The sequence below is a fragment of the Mesoplodon bidens genome (assembly GCF_964165515.1).
Source record: "Mesoplodon bidens genome assembly, contig: HAP1_SCAFFOLD_72, whole genome shotgun sequence".
In the NCBI taxonomy this organism is placed as follows: Eukaryota; Metazoa; Chordata; class Mammalia; order Artiodactyla; family Ziphiidae; genus Mesoplodon; species Mesoplodon bidens.
In genome coordinates, this window is record NW_027671438.1 from 849,235 (window position 1) to 865,688 (window position 16,454).

Genomic DNA, 16,454 nt, shown 5'->3' on the forward strand with positions numbered 1-16,454 from the left:
TATCATGGATATTTGAGGAGGGACGTGGAATGAAATGCTCTAGCTTATGGCTTTGGGCGCCAAATCATGTTACCTGTAGAAGGTATCTTCTAGGTATGAAAATAGCTCAGATAAGTCAAATTTCTCAGTAAAAGAGGACAAAACTATGGCTTAGGTGGTAAATTTTCCATGTCAATTTGTCTGGGCCACCATGCGCAGTTATTTGGTCAAATATTATTTTGGATATTTCTGTGATGGCGTGTTTGTGTTTTTGAAATTATGTACGTATGTATGTATGTATGTATGTATGTATGTATGTATGTATGTATTTATTTATTTATATTTTTGGCTGCGTTGGGTCTTCGTTGCTGCCCGTGGGCTTTCTCTATTTGCAGCAAGCGAGGGCTACTCTTCGTTGTGGTGCACGGTTTTCTCATTGCGGTGCCTTCTCTTGTTGCAGAGCATGGGCTCTAGGTGCACGGGCTCAGTAGCTGTGGTGCATGGGCTTAGTTGGTCCACGGCATGTGGGATCTTCCCAGACCAGGGCTCAAACCCGTGTCCCCTGCATTTGCAGGCAGATCCTTAACCACTGTGCCACCAGGGTAGTCCCTGTGATGGTGTTTTTGGATGAAATTCATATTTAAATTGGTGGTGGACTTTGAGTAAAGCAGATTATCCTCCATAATATGGGTGGGCCTCATCCAATCAGTTAAAGTTCTAATAAAACAAAGACTGACTTCCCTGTGGCAAAAAGGAATTCTGCCAGAAGACTTACAGAAATTGAACTGCAACTCTTCCTAGAGTCTCTAGACAGCCTAACCCGCAGATTATGAATTTACCAAGCCTCTATTATTGTGTGAACCAATTGTTTAAAATCTCTCTCTCTCTTTCTCTATCTTTATATAGATATGGATATAGATCTAGGTATCAATATTGATATCTAGATCTATATCTATCAATATATATGGGCACATTGTATACACCTGCTGTTGGTTCTGTTTTTCTGGAGAAACTTGACTAACATAGTGGCCCATATAAATAAAAGGATGAACCCAAGTTCACCCAGGTAGAAAGTAGTACAATGAGAACTGGAACTTAAGGCCTCATGACTCATTCAGCTGTGAACACTGACCCAGAACTGGGGTCCGCAAACTCTGGCCCACTGATCAGATCTCGCTTGACTCCTGGTTTTGTGCATAACGTTTTGCTTGAACACAGCCACACCCATTCATTAAGGTATTGTGCATGGCTGTTTCTGTGCTACAGCAGCAGATAGGCAATTGCAACGGATACGTATGGTACACAAAATCCAAAATATTTACTATCTGACCCTTTACAGAAAAGATCTGCTGACCCTTGCTCTAGGATGCCATCTGATTTCTGATAGCCCCGAGGAGAATAATTCATGCACATTGGGATAGATTGTTAATCTCATGTCCTCCTTATGTCAAAGATCTCTTAAGTGCTCACCCTTGCAATAGCCAGCTTGGGGAGCACTGTCTGAGGATGCAGAAATATTTCTTGTCAGGTCTTTCCAATCCACACTGCTCCCTGACTATGGTTCTTAAAACCTATTTTTGAAAAAAAATTTATTGGAGTATAGTTGATTTACAGTGTTGTGTTAGTTTCAGGTGTGCAGAAAAGTGAAACAGTTATACATATACATATACCCACTTTTTTTTTTTTTTTTGCGGCACGCGGGCCTCTCATTGTTGTGGCCTCTCCTGTTGTGGAGCACAGGCTCCGGACGCGCACGCTCGGTGGCCATGGCTCACGGGCCCAGCCGCTCCGCGGCATGTGAGATCTTCCCGGACTGGGGCACAAACCCGTGTCCCCTGCATCGGCAGGCGGACTCTCAACCACTGCGCCACCAGGGAAGCCCCACTTGTATTTTTTTTTAGAGTCGTTTCCAAATAGCCCATTACAGAGTATTGAGTGGAGTTCCCTGTGCTAATAAGAAGAGCAGGTTCTTATTAGTTATCTATTTTATGTAGAGTAGTGTGTATATTTCAGTCCCAATCTCCCATTTTAACCTCCCCTCCACAATCCCCTGGTAACCCTAAGTTTGTTTTCTACATCCGTGCCTCTACTTCTAAAACCTGTCTATTTTAACCAACTACCACTCATTGCTTACTGTCTCTGGCTTCATGTACTTGATAATAAATCTACTTCTTGTTCTATCCTGGATGACATGTCCCAAGGACTGAGATAATATCTTATTCTACGTAACTTGTCCTTGATATTGTCTATCTTGGGGTCTTCATCTATGTCCCAAAGAAGACAGTCACACTCTGTCTTCTAGTACTACTAATAATACCACATTTTAGGGCATGAATTTGACCCAGTGCACTGAACTATCCCTTTAGAAGCTGTATGCAACCTGTCACTGGGTTTTAGCACAGGGGTAGAACTCAGATTAGTGTTCATATTTAAACAAATCTACTTGACCAGAAACCTTTTGTCTCACCATTTATTTTATTACACAAGTAACTTCTCTCTTTGCATCTATGATGTAAATATTTTTAATTTCCTAAATTATCTGAAAAATTATTTAGAGCTTCCATTTCAGTAGGCATTGGAATTGCTGTGTTATGACTATTGCATTATTTGATTTCCAAGTGTTAAATTAGGCTTCAAGCTTTGGCCAAGAGTAGACAGGAAAGGATTTCAAAAGAAATGAAGAGTGGGAAAGACTTCTGATGCAAGGGAGACTTAATAAAGATTTGATTTTGAATCAATAATTTAAAATAAAGGTTTGATTTTGAATCAATAATTTATGTCATTGCAAAATAGCTCCCTGGTAAAATTCAATTCTTTGGTAATCATTAACTACAGAAATTAACAATCAAAATATGCAGTGATCTTTTTCATTTTCTAAAAACAAACCTATATCTAGATGAGAGGAGAATTCATTTCATAACCCAGGCTCTGGACTTACGACTGCAAGTCCAGTCATCTTTCAACCGTACCTGCTAAGTTTCTGTCTAACTTCTTGAGCATGAGATAATGGCTTCAGCTTTCATCCCCTTCCTCAGTATATAGCTTGGTGACTATGAGTAAGGGATCTAAAACTTGAGAACTTGGGTTCAAATCTTGACTCTAAAATTTACTGGTTGAGTACTCTTGAGCATGTTATCTGTTTTTGCCTCAGTTTTCTCATCTATAAAATAGAGATAACATTATTTCTCTCAGCGAGTTGCTATGAGGGTTAAAAGAGAAAATTCAGGGCTTCCCTGGTGGCGCAGTGGTTGAGAGTCCGCCTGCCGATGCAGGGGACACGGGTTCGTGCCACGGTCCGGGAAGATCCCACATGCCGCGGAGCGGCTAGGCCCGTGAGCCATGGCTGCTGAGCCTGCGCGTCCGGAGCTTGTGCTCCGCAACGGGAGAGGCCACAACAGTGAGAGGCCCGCATACTGCAAAAAAAAAAAAAAAAAAAAAGAGAAAATTCACACAATGCAAGAATTTATCAGTTCTTGGAACACAATAAACACTGAAAAGAAATGTTAGCCGTTATCAAGGGCCCCTCATTTTATGGATAATAGAGATTAGTTTATATAGGTCTAATATTTACATATACATAAACATTTTGTACTTATATGTGTGTATACATTCTTCTTAGAAATTGAGCGTCAACATTCACATCTAAAAGTATGTGCTCTGTGAAATGTAGATCTCCTGTGTACAGACACAGTGCTATAGTTATCTATTGCTACATAATAAAGAAGTCCAAACTTAGTGGTGAAACAAACAAAAATTTTAATATGCGCCCAGATTCTGTGGGTCAGCAATTCAAACAGTACACAGAGGAGATGGCTTGTCTCTACTCCATGACTGATGTCTGAAACCTCAGCTCATGAGGATTCAAATGGCTGGGCTGGAATCATCTAGATAATTTAATTCACATGTCTGGCCCTTGAGATGGGATGACTTGAAGACTGGGCCCAACAAGGACTGTTGCCTGGAGTGCCTATAGATGGCTGCCCATGTGGCTTGGACTTCTCATAACGTGGTAGTTAGGGTTCAAGATAGAGTATCCCAAGAATGAGTGTCCAGGGTTCAAGCATTCCACGAGACTCATGCAAAAGCTGCATGACCTTTTATGACCTAGTCTTAAATGTTACATAGCATCACTTTCATTACATACTAATGCAGGCGTTGGAGACCTTTTTCCATAAAGTGTCAGACACTCAATATTTTAGGCTTTACAAGCCGTACAGTCTCTTTTGCAGCTACTTAGCTCTGCTGCTGTGATGTGAAAACAGACACAAACAATACATATACTGAGGAACATGGCTGTGTTCCAATAAAGCTTCATTTATAAAAGCCGGTAGAGGCCTAGATTTGGCCCACCAGCCATAATTTACTGACCATAATTTACTCTATTGTTTGAAGCCATGGAAAGCCTGCCTAAATTCAAGGGAAAATGCACACATCTGGATGTGAAGAATGGCAACGAATCTAAGACCCTGTATTAAAACCACTACATAAGAGGATCTGTCTGCACACCTTGTTTCTCCCATGTATGGTGGATATGAGGTATTGGGACATCTTACATCTCTGTAAGCCTGGGTCAATGTCAAAGTTGGAATCTGAACTCAATGACCTTGATTTCTGGAATAATTGGTAACTCTAATGATGATTTCCTTACCCTCCTTACCCCAATAAATGTACCACAAAAGATAGATTTCAAGTAAACAGTTGCTTTATGGCAGATTTTTATTGTCTCCATTGACTGAATTATTCCATTTTGGTTGGAAAGCATGAGTTTTGTTTCTTTCCTAAAGAGATCTGCAACTTTTCAGATGTGGCATTTCACTCTACTGAGGGGATGATGTAGGGTTTTATAAACGGCAAAAGCAGGGCAGGCTGAGTTCACTCAGATCATACTAATGCTTACAGGAATAACCGAAACTGGAACACAGGCTTCCAGGTTTTCCTGTCCTGTGCTCTTTCCGGTAGGTGCCATTGTCTGCTGGGCCTGGCAGTAATAAGTTTTGACCTTTACCTCTCTATGCTATTGTGAAGTGGTTTTGGGCTTTGTTAGTTTTCTTATGAGTTAGTACTAAATTGTGTCCATAAAGTAGGCTGAATTCCTCAGGGAAGGATGCTAGCTGTTACTGTGTTATTACTGCAAATGTTGTGTTGGTGACCTTTTTTTCTTTTATTTTGTCCAGTTGTATCCTGAACTTAAAAGTTATATTATCCAAAATGGAAGATGTGCATCTGGTGGAAAACACTAATTTAAGGGATGAAAATTCCTGATGATTGCTTCAGTCAACCCTTAATACACACTGAGCTTCATTAGTAAATAGACAACTCTCAGACCTTTCCCTTGGAAGAGGTCACATAATCAGGCTTCGTGCTGATTTCGCATTCTGTTCGTTAGAGATGGAGGAAATTAGAGTAATTGGCTGGTACAGGGAAAGCACAAAGAACTTTCTTCTGTTTTTGTGATGCATCCCATAATAAGGGTTGAAAATGAGACTGGAGGTAAGAACGTGAAACTCAGAAGAGCAAAGGAGAGAGGATATTGTTTCTTTGAAAATATTCTTTCAGTGTTGGCCCAGAAGAAATATGAAGCTGAGGAAATTTTTTTTTAAATGATGATTTTTGTGTTAACGATGTGAGTGTGGAATTAGTAGGAATCAGGAAGCAAGCATCCTTTTCCACCAAGGACTTGGGAGCAAATGAAACCATAAATGCTCCCCGCTCTTGGAAACCCTTTTGGAGCAGTAATCAGAGAAGGGTAAAGGCAAAGCCTCAGGGCAGAGGTGTTCAGAGCAAAGGGATAGGAGGAGAACAAAAGGAGAGTGGATATTTTTAGAGCTGTCATTTTGAAATTTACCTGCTTCTGATTCAGTGCTGCTTTGCTACTGTGTTGGTCCAGTGGAAATCCTCAAAGCAGGAGCAGCCCTATTTTAAAATAATCAGGTTAGAGCAAGTGACTTGAATCCAGGTCTCTTTAGCTCAAGAGCACAGAGGAGAGTGTGAGGAAAGAGTGAGGCCACAAGGAATTGTTCACTGGGTACATTTTCCCCAAACCTCACTAACTGGGAGAAACTGACGACTGGATTATGTGCCTTAAAGGAAAGCAAAAATGTTGAAAGCAAAGAGTGTGGAGCTTGTTTAGAAAGCAAGCTCTATCATTTAGTCACCTGCTGATGATAATAGCATTGGCTGAGACCTGACCATTTAGAATGAAGGCACTTCTGTAGGTAATAAGTTCCAGGAGGGCCAGAACTGAGTATGTCTGTTTCAGCATTTAGCATGGTTTAGCATCTTCGAGCCCGGTACATTATTGGCATATAGTAGACTTAAAAATGAATATTTGTGGATTGTCTGAATGAGTGGATGGATGTGTGTGACTCATATCCTATTTGCAGGTCCTATGCCCTACAGTGGATTTTCAGTGTCAGATTGTGAAAGTATTTATGACGGGGATTGGTATTGTTCCCTATTTAATGGATAAAGATTACACATCAAAGGACTTTACATTGACATCCCAAAAGCCTCATAGGAATTACTTAACAAAAAAAGAAAATTGGATTCTGTATAATTTCTAACTTATAAGCTGGCCAGAACACTGGTATTTCAGCCAGTCCTCTGGTAGTTCCGATGATGTCCCCATGATGACCCAGGCATTATCAGAATGGCTTTAGGATTTGGGAGCCAAAATGTTCCTCAGTATTTACTGCTTTGCTAGTCCATTTAAGAACATGGACTATTGAAAAAATAGCTTCAGACACAATATGGCATTTTATGATTTAGCATAAAATCTGAGAAATACAGAGGTTATCTGAAGCCTGCAATGGTAAAGTTCCCTCTGCTATTATTGATGAACAAAGATTCTACATCAGTAATGCTATATATATATATATATATATATATATTATGCTATTCAGGTTAATTTCCTATTCTCTCTAAGGAAGTAATTGGTTGGTTGGTATGAGAGATGGTGTGGCTTCCAAAGGTGAAAAGTATTATTTTGTTGTAATTTCCAGCTACCTAAGGATGGGAGAGGCCCAGGACACTGCAGTCGGTATATTATGTGGAGCAGGTTATATTGTGGTTTATTTATGAACTTTTACATGTTTATTTTCTATTCAAGTTTGTGTGCTCCTTTTTGAGTTTTGGTAGATAAGTGTTTTGTAACTTTGGAATATTTCGAGTTATATATATATAACTTTTATATATATATATTTTAACATAGTAGTTAAAGCCATGGAGAGTGTACTAGTCTACCTAGGTTCAAATTCTGGCTTTACCCTATGACATTCCTGTGGCTTCCTCTGCTCACCTATTAAGAGGGAGTATAATAAGTCTGCTGTGGTGAGTTATATACTAAGTGCTATTTAAGCATTTGCTATAATGATTATGTATACTCGAAGGCAAGGAACTTGCCCCTTGATCGTCTCTGTATTCCTAGTGCTTCAGAATTCCTAGTGCTTTTCTAGTGCATTGTCTTAGGATAGAGATAGCTCAGTATAGTTCTTCTCACTATAAAGTACTGTTATGTTGAAAGTCTTTGCTTCTGTACTAATAATCTATGACATATCTGCTGAGGACAAGGAATAGTTTTAAAACTGCAATGGATAACAAAAGATTCTATGATGTAATGCCTTTATTATGTAATTATAAAACTAACAAATGATCATGGTAGGAAATTTGAAAACTCCTAGACAAAATAGAGATCAACAAAATTTGGAACTTTCAGAGTGTAGTGTTGTCCATGAATATTAGTGCTTGCATATTTTCCAGGACTTTAAGTAGACTCTGCTTCTTAAGAGTTTATTCATGATATTTTATTTTAATGATGTTTTCATCATAGGGACACACACACAAAGAAATCTGTTAAAAAAAAAAGAAGGACGTGTAAATCAGTGATGTTTCAGATAGCCACATGAAATAAAGTGAGAAAGGTCAACAAGCTGAAAGAATGTGGAGTAGCATCTCCTTAATTGCTTACATAATTCTGATAATGACCTCTTTGTGGATAAAGTAATTAATGGGGAATCTAATTCAAGAAAAATGTATGAACTTCAAGTCTTCTCGAAGCCAAGTATTTCTTTCCACAAAAGGTTACTTTCCACGGCCGTGCTTCCTCATTACTTGACAGGGAAAGAGTATTGTATGGCAAAGGGTCTTCCCGAAGGAGGGTGCTTCCCACACTGATTGTCATAAATGACTTCGGAATTACTGTTGCTGTATTACCAAAATCTTAAACTAGGCTATTTTAGACAAATGTGGTCCTTAGTTAATTTTTAGAGCTACAAACTGTCAGAAGGCTCCGAAATAACAATTGCCTGGCTATTCTTCAGGGTGATCACAATATGGTAATGACCTTGAGGTATCACTAAAAAGCAGGAAGGTGTGACTCTTCCTTTGGTTCCAGGGTGAAATGCGAGTTGGAGTTGGAGTTGGAAAAGAGGCCGACAACCCAGTGATAGAGAAGGAAATGTGAGGTCATTAGTGAAAAACCAGGTTTACGTTAAGGTGAAGAGGCATGAGGAAATGGTCAACTGTTACAGTATTACAAAGATCATCAAGAAGCATATCCATGAATGTGGTTTGTATTGCAATCTGCTGAGAAAGAGACAAATATCCTGGCCTGGACTTCATGGAGATTATTTTATTGATTCTGATAATAGATTATTGTTGAAAAGGGCCTCCTATAAATTATAACCATGCAAAGGCAGCAAGATAATTTGTTTTTTCTTTATGTATGTGTTTCTCTTTCCTACTCACTTCTCTCTTAGGGGAAGATTAAATCACAAAAGACAAAAATGTCAAATCTCAGCTATTCATTTTCAAAATGATGTTTTTTCCAAATTCAAATGGAGGCAATAGGTTAACTGTTAAGATTTGTAAGACTCAAAAAGCTAGACTTTTACAAATTGTAGCCAAATTTTATTCCATAAATAATAGCTTTGGAAAGAATATGTGATGATGCAAAGTTGGAAAAAGCTGGTTTTTCTTCCGTAAATGACTTCACCGTGTTGGCAGAAGAGGCAGAGAAGAAATCAAAGTAATTAAACATGGGGTGAGTTTTTCTGATAGGGGACTCTAGTGCTTTAAAATAGACTAGATAATCCTCGGGATAATCTGAGGGTAGAATAGACCAGTGCCTCATTTCCAATCTGGTAACCTGGAAGAAAAGAGTGTATTTCCTTTGAGGTCTTGAGAGGTTTTTCTTCTGCTTTGTTTTGTTTTTGGTTCATTTTGTAATCAACCTTATTAAGGTATCATTTACATACAATAAAATGCAGACATTTTTAGTCAACGGTTCAGTGACTTTTAATTAATGTGTACATTTGTATAACTACCACCCCCATAAAGATCGGTAACAATTCTAAAACCCTAGAGAGTTTCCTCCTAGGCTTTTGCAAAAGTATCCCCATCTCCCACCCCAAGGCAACGACGGATCTGGTTTTTATCTTTAGAGATGAATTTTGCCCAGTTTAGAATTTCATGTAAGTTGAATAATACAGTAGGTGCCCTTTTGATCTGGCTTCACTTGCTCAGCGTATGGTTTTTGAGATTCATTCATGTAGGGATGTTTTAAACCAGGATGTTAGCCTGGGTGGCTCATGTTGTCTGAAGGCACCTATAGGTACATCTGAGTCTCTGGCATTGTCACTGTCTGTTCTTGGCTCAGTATTTTCAACTTTACTGAGAAGCACAAGGTTGAAGTAAGGAAGATCATTGTCAGTATAATGGAGGTGAAGTGGGTTCTGTTATATAATATCCTCAGCATAAATTGACCTGCTTGGAATCATTGTGTTGATAATCAACAAGGATACTCTTCCTCCAAAAACCTTGATACTATAAAACTTCTAAAGGGCACTGTCCTAGGACTCTTTTAGTTTTCATTTTTTGGGAAACATTTCTGGAAAATTCAAATGCTTACAACCTGAAAGAAGCAATTATTCACCTGAAGGCTAACTCTGCTAAAGTTGAGTTGTCCGACCTTTACATGCCGATAGAACCCAAATAGCCTTGCAAAACAATGCTCTCTTATTGGATATGAGCATGTAGATTGTTTAAGATGGACGTGTATATGCAGTAAAGTGAAAAAACAAAGAATCTTTGAGTTTCCCTTGCTGGGTTTGTTTTTTGTTTTTGTTTTTTTTTTCATTTAAGTTTCTATAGCATATGCTAATAGTTTAGGGTAACCTCAGGTTAGTTTTAGGTCCACTCTTTACATAAATGTTGAAGTACTCCATACCCACCTTTTTTCTACCTTCCTTCTTTTCTTCCATCTTTCCCTTCTAACTTCTTATAATCCATTATACTGAATCCTGCATTTGTTGAGGTGGCAGTTAGTGTAGGAAAATTGAAAGCAGTGTGAAATTTTGCTGTTCAGAATGCATGTTGACCAAATTCTATATTGAGAAAAGGTCTGAATTTACCCACAGTAACCCATTCTCAGCGTCTCTGAATAAAGGCCATAGAAACTGGGCTATATATAATATCCTGACAGGTATGTAGAATTCATAGCAATTGCCCTCAAAGAGCTTACCTAGCGTAGATGCATATGAATGCATTTAATGATTGCTTTATTGGCAGCAGTGCCAACCTACACAGTGTCTATTTTGTTTTATATCATTATCATTACCTGCTGTTTACCACTGTATACATTCCTAATGGTGTGGTTTCTATGGCTTGTGTATTTCACGGCCCAATAATATGTAATTTATTGCACACTTTAGTGTAGAAGATGGAGACTCCATAAATTTTCGTGTGCTCTTTGCACCCTTTGGAATGTATTACATTGGGATCAGGCAAAGTAATAAATTTATTTCAAATGTGCGTGATAGCTAAATATCAATTAGGACTGATGGGCAATATTTCACCTTCCAGCAACATAACAGTTTTTAAAGACTAAGCCATTGAATGTGGAGTTCCTGAACATGGGACTCAGTTCACTGGGATCCCTTCTTAGAAAAATAAAGGAAAACTTGAATTGGATATGTGTGGCTTATTCAAGTAGTAACTAATCAGTTACATTTTGGTTAACTTAATTTGTCACAATCGTTTGGTATTTTATTAACTCTCTTCCCCTTCATTCCCTGACTCTCACGTGAATGGATCATGCGTATCTTAAAACACACTAAGTCGTCTTCCATCCCTGTTAATCTAACTACAAAAGCACACTTTCCTTATCCAATGTAACTTACTGTCTCTTAGAGTAGCTGTGCTTTTAATTCTCTACAAAATTAAAACCAGCAAAGAGAAACATTTTCAAGGAGCCAGCACATTGTAGAGCTTTAGAAAGAAGACTTTAGAATTAAGGGCAACTATATCATTTTATAGCTAAAGCACCTGAGGCCTAAAGTAGGAAGGTAACCATGGAGGTCAGGGAAAGGGGTTGAAGATCAGGTTTCAAGCTGAGAAAGAGTCTACAGGGACTCAATCTGAGCAGGTCAAAAACTGAAATGAGACCACGAATGTTCTGGGAAGGCTGGCATCTGGCCTCAAGTGTGGGATTCAGACAGGGAGTGGGCCCGGGGGGAACTGAGCTTCTGCAGTAGGCAGAGAAGTCCACCTCATCTCCAGAAAGTGCCACTGACATCAGGGAGTTGAGGGGAAAGAGCAGTGAATTCCAGTCCACCTGAGAAAGCAGGCCAATCTGATTAACTCTGAATTTAGGCTTATTTCACATACTTGTTGAGAAAGAACTTGGACAAGAGCAAGTCCTGCACAGCCTTTTTAAATCCATGCCCAGTATTTTCTGGTGGAGCTGCTTAAACCCTCCAAGTGACTCCAGTATTTTAATTTCACTCTATATTTAATTCTGACAGTTCTATGATTGATTATTTACTTGGCAAATAAGTAGAGTCACAAAAGAGTGTGAATGTATTTTACAGGATGAGGATGGGCGGAGTGGAACAGTCTGGAATAGGACACCAATAAAAAGGGATCTTGGTACATAAAAGCGTCTATTAGAAATGGAGAGGAATTCACAAGGAAATTAGTGCCTGACACCACACCCTTCTCTCTGCATGTTTAGAAGCTAGTTTCTAATTTTATTTTCATAGGAGATGTCCCTGTGATGAATTGTCTTTTACCTCCACACTATTTATCACATGGACATATTGTGAAGTTTATGGGAGAGAAAGTATTAGAATTTGTCTTGGAAACAGCTATAAACATTTCCTGGAACAATCTAGGGTAGAAGGAAAAGGAAAGGAAGGTGGAAACAAAGGAGAAAGACAGCTAATGATGCTGGAGTCTCTCGCTGGGATTTGTGGTATCTCTTATTGAAACTAAGTACAGAAAGTCAGAACTTGACTGATTCTTTCTTGATCACGGTTTGTTTTCATTTTTGTTTTTTTCTTGCTCTCTCATCAGTTATTCCAGCCAGTGCTATGTCATTTTCAGTTTCAGTAAGCATTTTCCATTTGCATTATTCATGCAAATGTTGATTGAACTGATGACCCCGAGTTATCACGGAAACATTAGATACACCAGTGGATACATTTCTTAATTTTAGAAAAAAATTACCAAGTGAAGGTTAAAATAACTCCTCTTAAATTTGTCATGTTAAAAAAACTCCTCCTAACATACAGTACCTCATTGCCTAACAATGCCAGATAAATGAAGAATTCCTATGTATTCATGAATGCAGGCTAGTCTGTATATTTTTTGGCAGGTATGACCGTTACCGAGGGTAACGGCCTGGTTTGCTGGCCATGTCCTGTCTCCTAGAAAGTTGTAGTTTCTGTTGTCTTTAAGTTGGTCCATTGGATATCAGAGGTGAATTTATAAAACTATACTTCCCTTTACACTTACTTTGTTTTGTTTTGTTTTGTTTTACTTGAAGTATAGTTGATTGACAATGTTGTGTTTCAGGTGTACAGCCAAGTGATTCAGATATATATATTTCTTTTTCAGATCCTTTTCCATTATAGGTTATTACAAGGTATTGAACATAGTTGCCTGTGCTATACAGTAGGACCTCGTAGTTTATCTACTTTATATATAGTATACACTTACTTTGTGTGATCCAGGCTGGTCAGACCACATGATTATTTTCACTTCTGATATAATTTTTTCAGGTCCAAACTCAAATCTTTGATAAGAAGATATTTTAAAATAAGTTTAGCATGTGTGTGCTCTAAATCCAACAGTAGTTATTAGAGATATGGTTTTGCACTAGGTATTCCTCTCTTTTTTGTTCTTGGCCAACCAATTGAAAATTAGCTTTTATTTTCTGGTTGGTTTGCTAGATGTTTATGACTATAATAAAAGTCTTAAATTTTGTCTCATATCTTAAAACACAATCTGAATTAGCAATGGATATTGTGCTATACATAGGGGCTGTGATATAAATATAGTTTCTAACTTCAAAAACATATAACCTAGAAAAGAACACAGGCACATATGCAGCAATTATGGCAACTGCATTTGTTTACTAAGTGAAATAGTACTGAGATGGATAAAGTGCTAGCAAGCCTTGAACAGCCAAATCAGCTTCAAAAATAGTTGTGCAGTTCTTTAAAAATATTTTTAACATTTTTCCAGCTACATATAGAATATAACAGCATAAAAACGGTATGGGTTTTATTTTAAGTAGTTAAGCATTTTGACATCCTCATAATGAAATTAAATCCAGAAGGAGGTTTCTCTCCATGATCTCTTGAAATGGTCCTTGATCATCCACAATATTTCCCATCATCACAAAGGTGATACCAAGGGCAGGGAACTCCAACATTATTAAAGTATCATAAAGCAAAGTCAATTTTAAGAATATAATGTCCCCAAACTGATAAAGGTCTTGACAGATAATTTCAAGGGAAGCATAAATTATTTTCTGTTTGTCAGAGGGCAAAAATATTTAGATTGAGTAAATGAATGGTAGAGTTTTTGAGTGGAGTGTCCTTAAAATATTATGTAGATCTGTATTGTCAACAGATGCTAGCTACGTGGCATTATTTATATGTAAACAAATTTAAAAATAAGATTAAAAATTCAATTCCTCAGTTGCATTTGCCATATTTCAAAGATGTTTATTGGCTCCATGTAGCTATTGCATACTGCTTTGCATAGTCCAGGTATAGAATATTTTCATTATCACTAAAAATTCTATTGAGCAATACTAAAATTATACCCAGATATTCACAGAGAAGGCAACCAAGTCTCAAGGAAATAATATAACTTCCCCAAAGTCACACAGCTATGTTTTTAAAGAAAAACAAAATGACACAAAGGAAATAGTAACAGAGGCATTAAAGAAACCCAGTAAGTTTCTGGAGCAGTCAAAGTAGGGTTTAAAAGTGCATACTTAGCTGTTAGCAGGGTTGAAGCTCTTGATGGTTGGTAAGATCTACCTGCCTGAATTTGGACATTAGCATTTTATGCAATGAATTAAAAGCAAAAAATCATTTCAACGTATGGCTGCCAGCTCCATATTTTTAGCCACTGCAGTGCTTCCAGATTATGTTTATCACTTTCATATACAGGGCACCAGTGTGAAATGTGATGGTGTATCTGACCCCAGAGAAATCAAGAAATCTTGTGGGGGCTATGGCTATATTTGAAAAGGTTGATTTTTTAAATGCATCATGCAGACTGGCCCTGTTTTAAAAGGGATTCCTGCCATCAAATAATCAAAATGTAAACTCTCTTCTCACCTTGCAAAAGTCAAAGATAGTCCCTGCATCTTTATTATTTCCTTGAAATCCAAATAGTATTTTTCCATTCCCTAACTTGTTTTCCTCACAGTGTGATCAACTATTGCCAAGGAAAGAAAGGTTAGATTTATCAGTCAAAGTTTGCTAAAGGCCCCCTAGGTAATTGAACGCTCAGGAGAAACAATCCTCATGTATTCTTTTTCTGTTGTTTCAATAGCTTTGTAAAGAGTCATTTCAGTATGTTTGGTTCTGTAGCAGAGGTTCGGTGAAGCGCTTATCTTCCTCAGAGGTCCAGAAAGCCTGCGAGTCTGCGGGTAAAGATGGGTAAAGAGAGAGAGGGAAGGAGGATAGAGAGTGGCTCAGGGCTGAGATAAGGACAGTGTTCTACAGCCTCCTGGGGTGAGGCTGGGGTGCACAGACACCCACAACTAATCTAGACAGAAACTGAATAATCAAGGGGACGACCACTGTGAAGTCATGTGGTCACCTCTCCCTCTAGAAATAAACATTGCCCTCAGTAAGTCTCCTCCCACCCCAGAAGAGCATTAGGAAGGTCTGGAGAGGGGGATTATTGGCAGAAATGGAAAAAGCAGATTGAAGGGATTAGCCTGGAGCACAGAGACCAAGAAACCCAAGCCAGTAGGTGGAAGGCAGACTTTTCATGGAAGTCTCCAGGCCCAAGTCAAGTTCTGGGACCACCAAGTACAAGTCAAAGAGTGCTCATTTAACCCCAAAGGGCCCCCATGGGAGTGGAGGAAGACTGGACAGAGAGGGAGAAGGGGCCAATGAAGGTACAGTATTTACTATGGGATTTAACTCCTGAAAGGCCTCCCAGTAGCTTCAGATCTGCTCAAGAATCCTTCATGTCCTGCTGGTTTGCAGTGAGTGGCTCACAGCTTCAAGGCCTCCTCTGCCAGCTAGAGAACTATTTCAACCATCCTGCCTCTATTTTGGACTGTAGCAATGCAGACAGGAAACCTGACCCCATTTTCAGGTTCTAAAGAGAAATTCTAAGTACCTGAAAGACTAAGGAACATGGTGGCTTTTATTTAAGATGGGGAGCTAGAGAGCACATACCTGGACTTGGGCCTGCAGCAGCACCAAATTGCACCAAGAGTTCCCTTTAGTTTCTCTCGCATCTCTGTTTCTCCTTTTCTCTCTGCTGGATTAGCCACGGGGACTCCAAGTTCTTCATTGTGTGGTCCCGGTACCAAGATTCTCCTGGGAATTATAAAGCTATTCACCTTCTACACCGAGCACTTCTTATTTTTTCCCCAGCGACGTTAAGTCATCCTTAAGAGGAGTCAGGTGCTAACTCTTAAATATATTTTAGTCATTCCTTTGTACATTAAGTGCTCTTTCTTGGAGACTGCTCCTGACGTGGTGTTCACCGTGCTCTCAGCTGGCCTCCTGAAGTTCTGCCCTGCCTTCCCCACCAGGTACAGTTCAGGAGCTGCCTACCTCAGGGTGATAGGTTATCTTCTAGTTGCTTTATTCCTGTCCCTTTTACATTTAGAGAATATAATTTGAATACATAAACTTCTCTGTGACCACAGCTTTATTTGCAACCCACAGGTTTTGTTATGGCATATTTTCATTATCATTCAATTAATAAAATTCTAACTCCCATTGTGACTTTATCTTTGACGTACATAATGATCAGAAGTATGTTTTTAATATCCAACTATTTGGTAAAATATTGGTTATATATTTTAAAATTTCTTGCTTATTCGGAGTCTTGTTTTATAACTGGAATATAGTCAATTTTATAAATGTGCCATGTGCACCTAAAAATTTCTGCGTAATATATATATTCCATCATTGTTGGTGCAGTGTTTTATG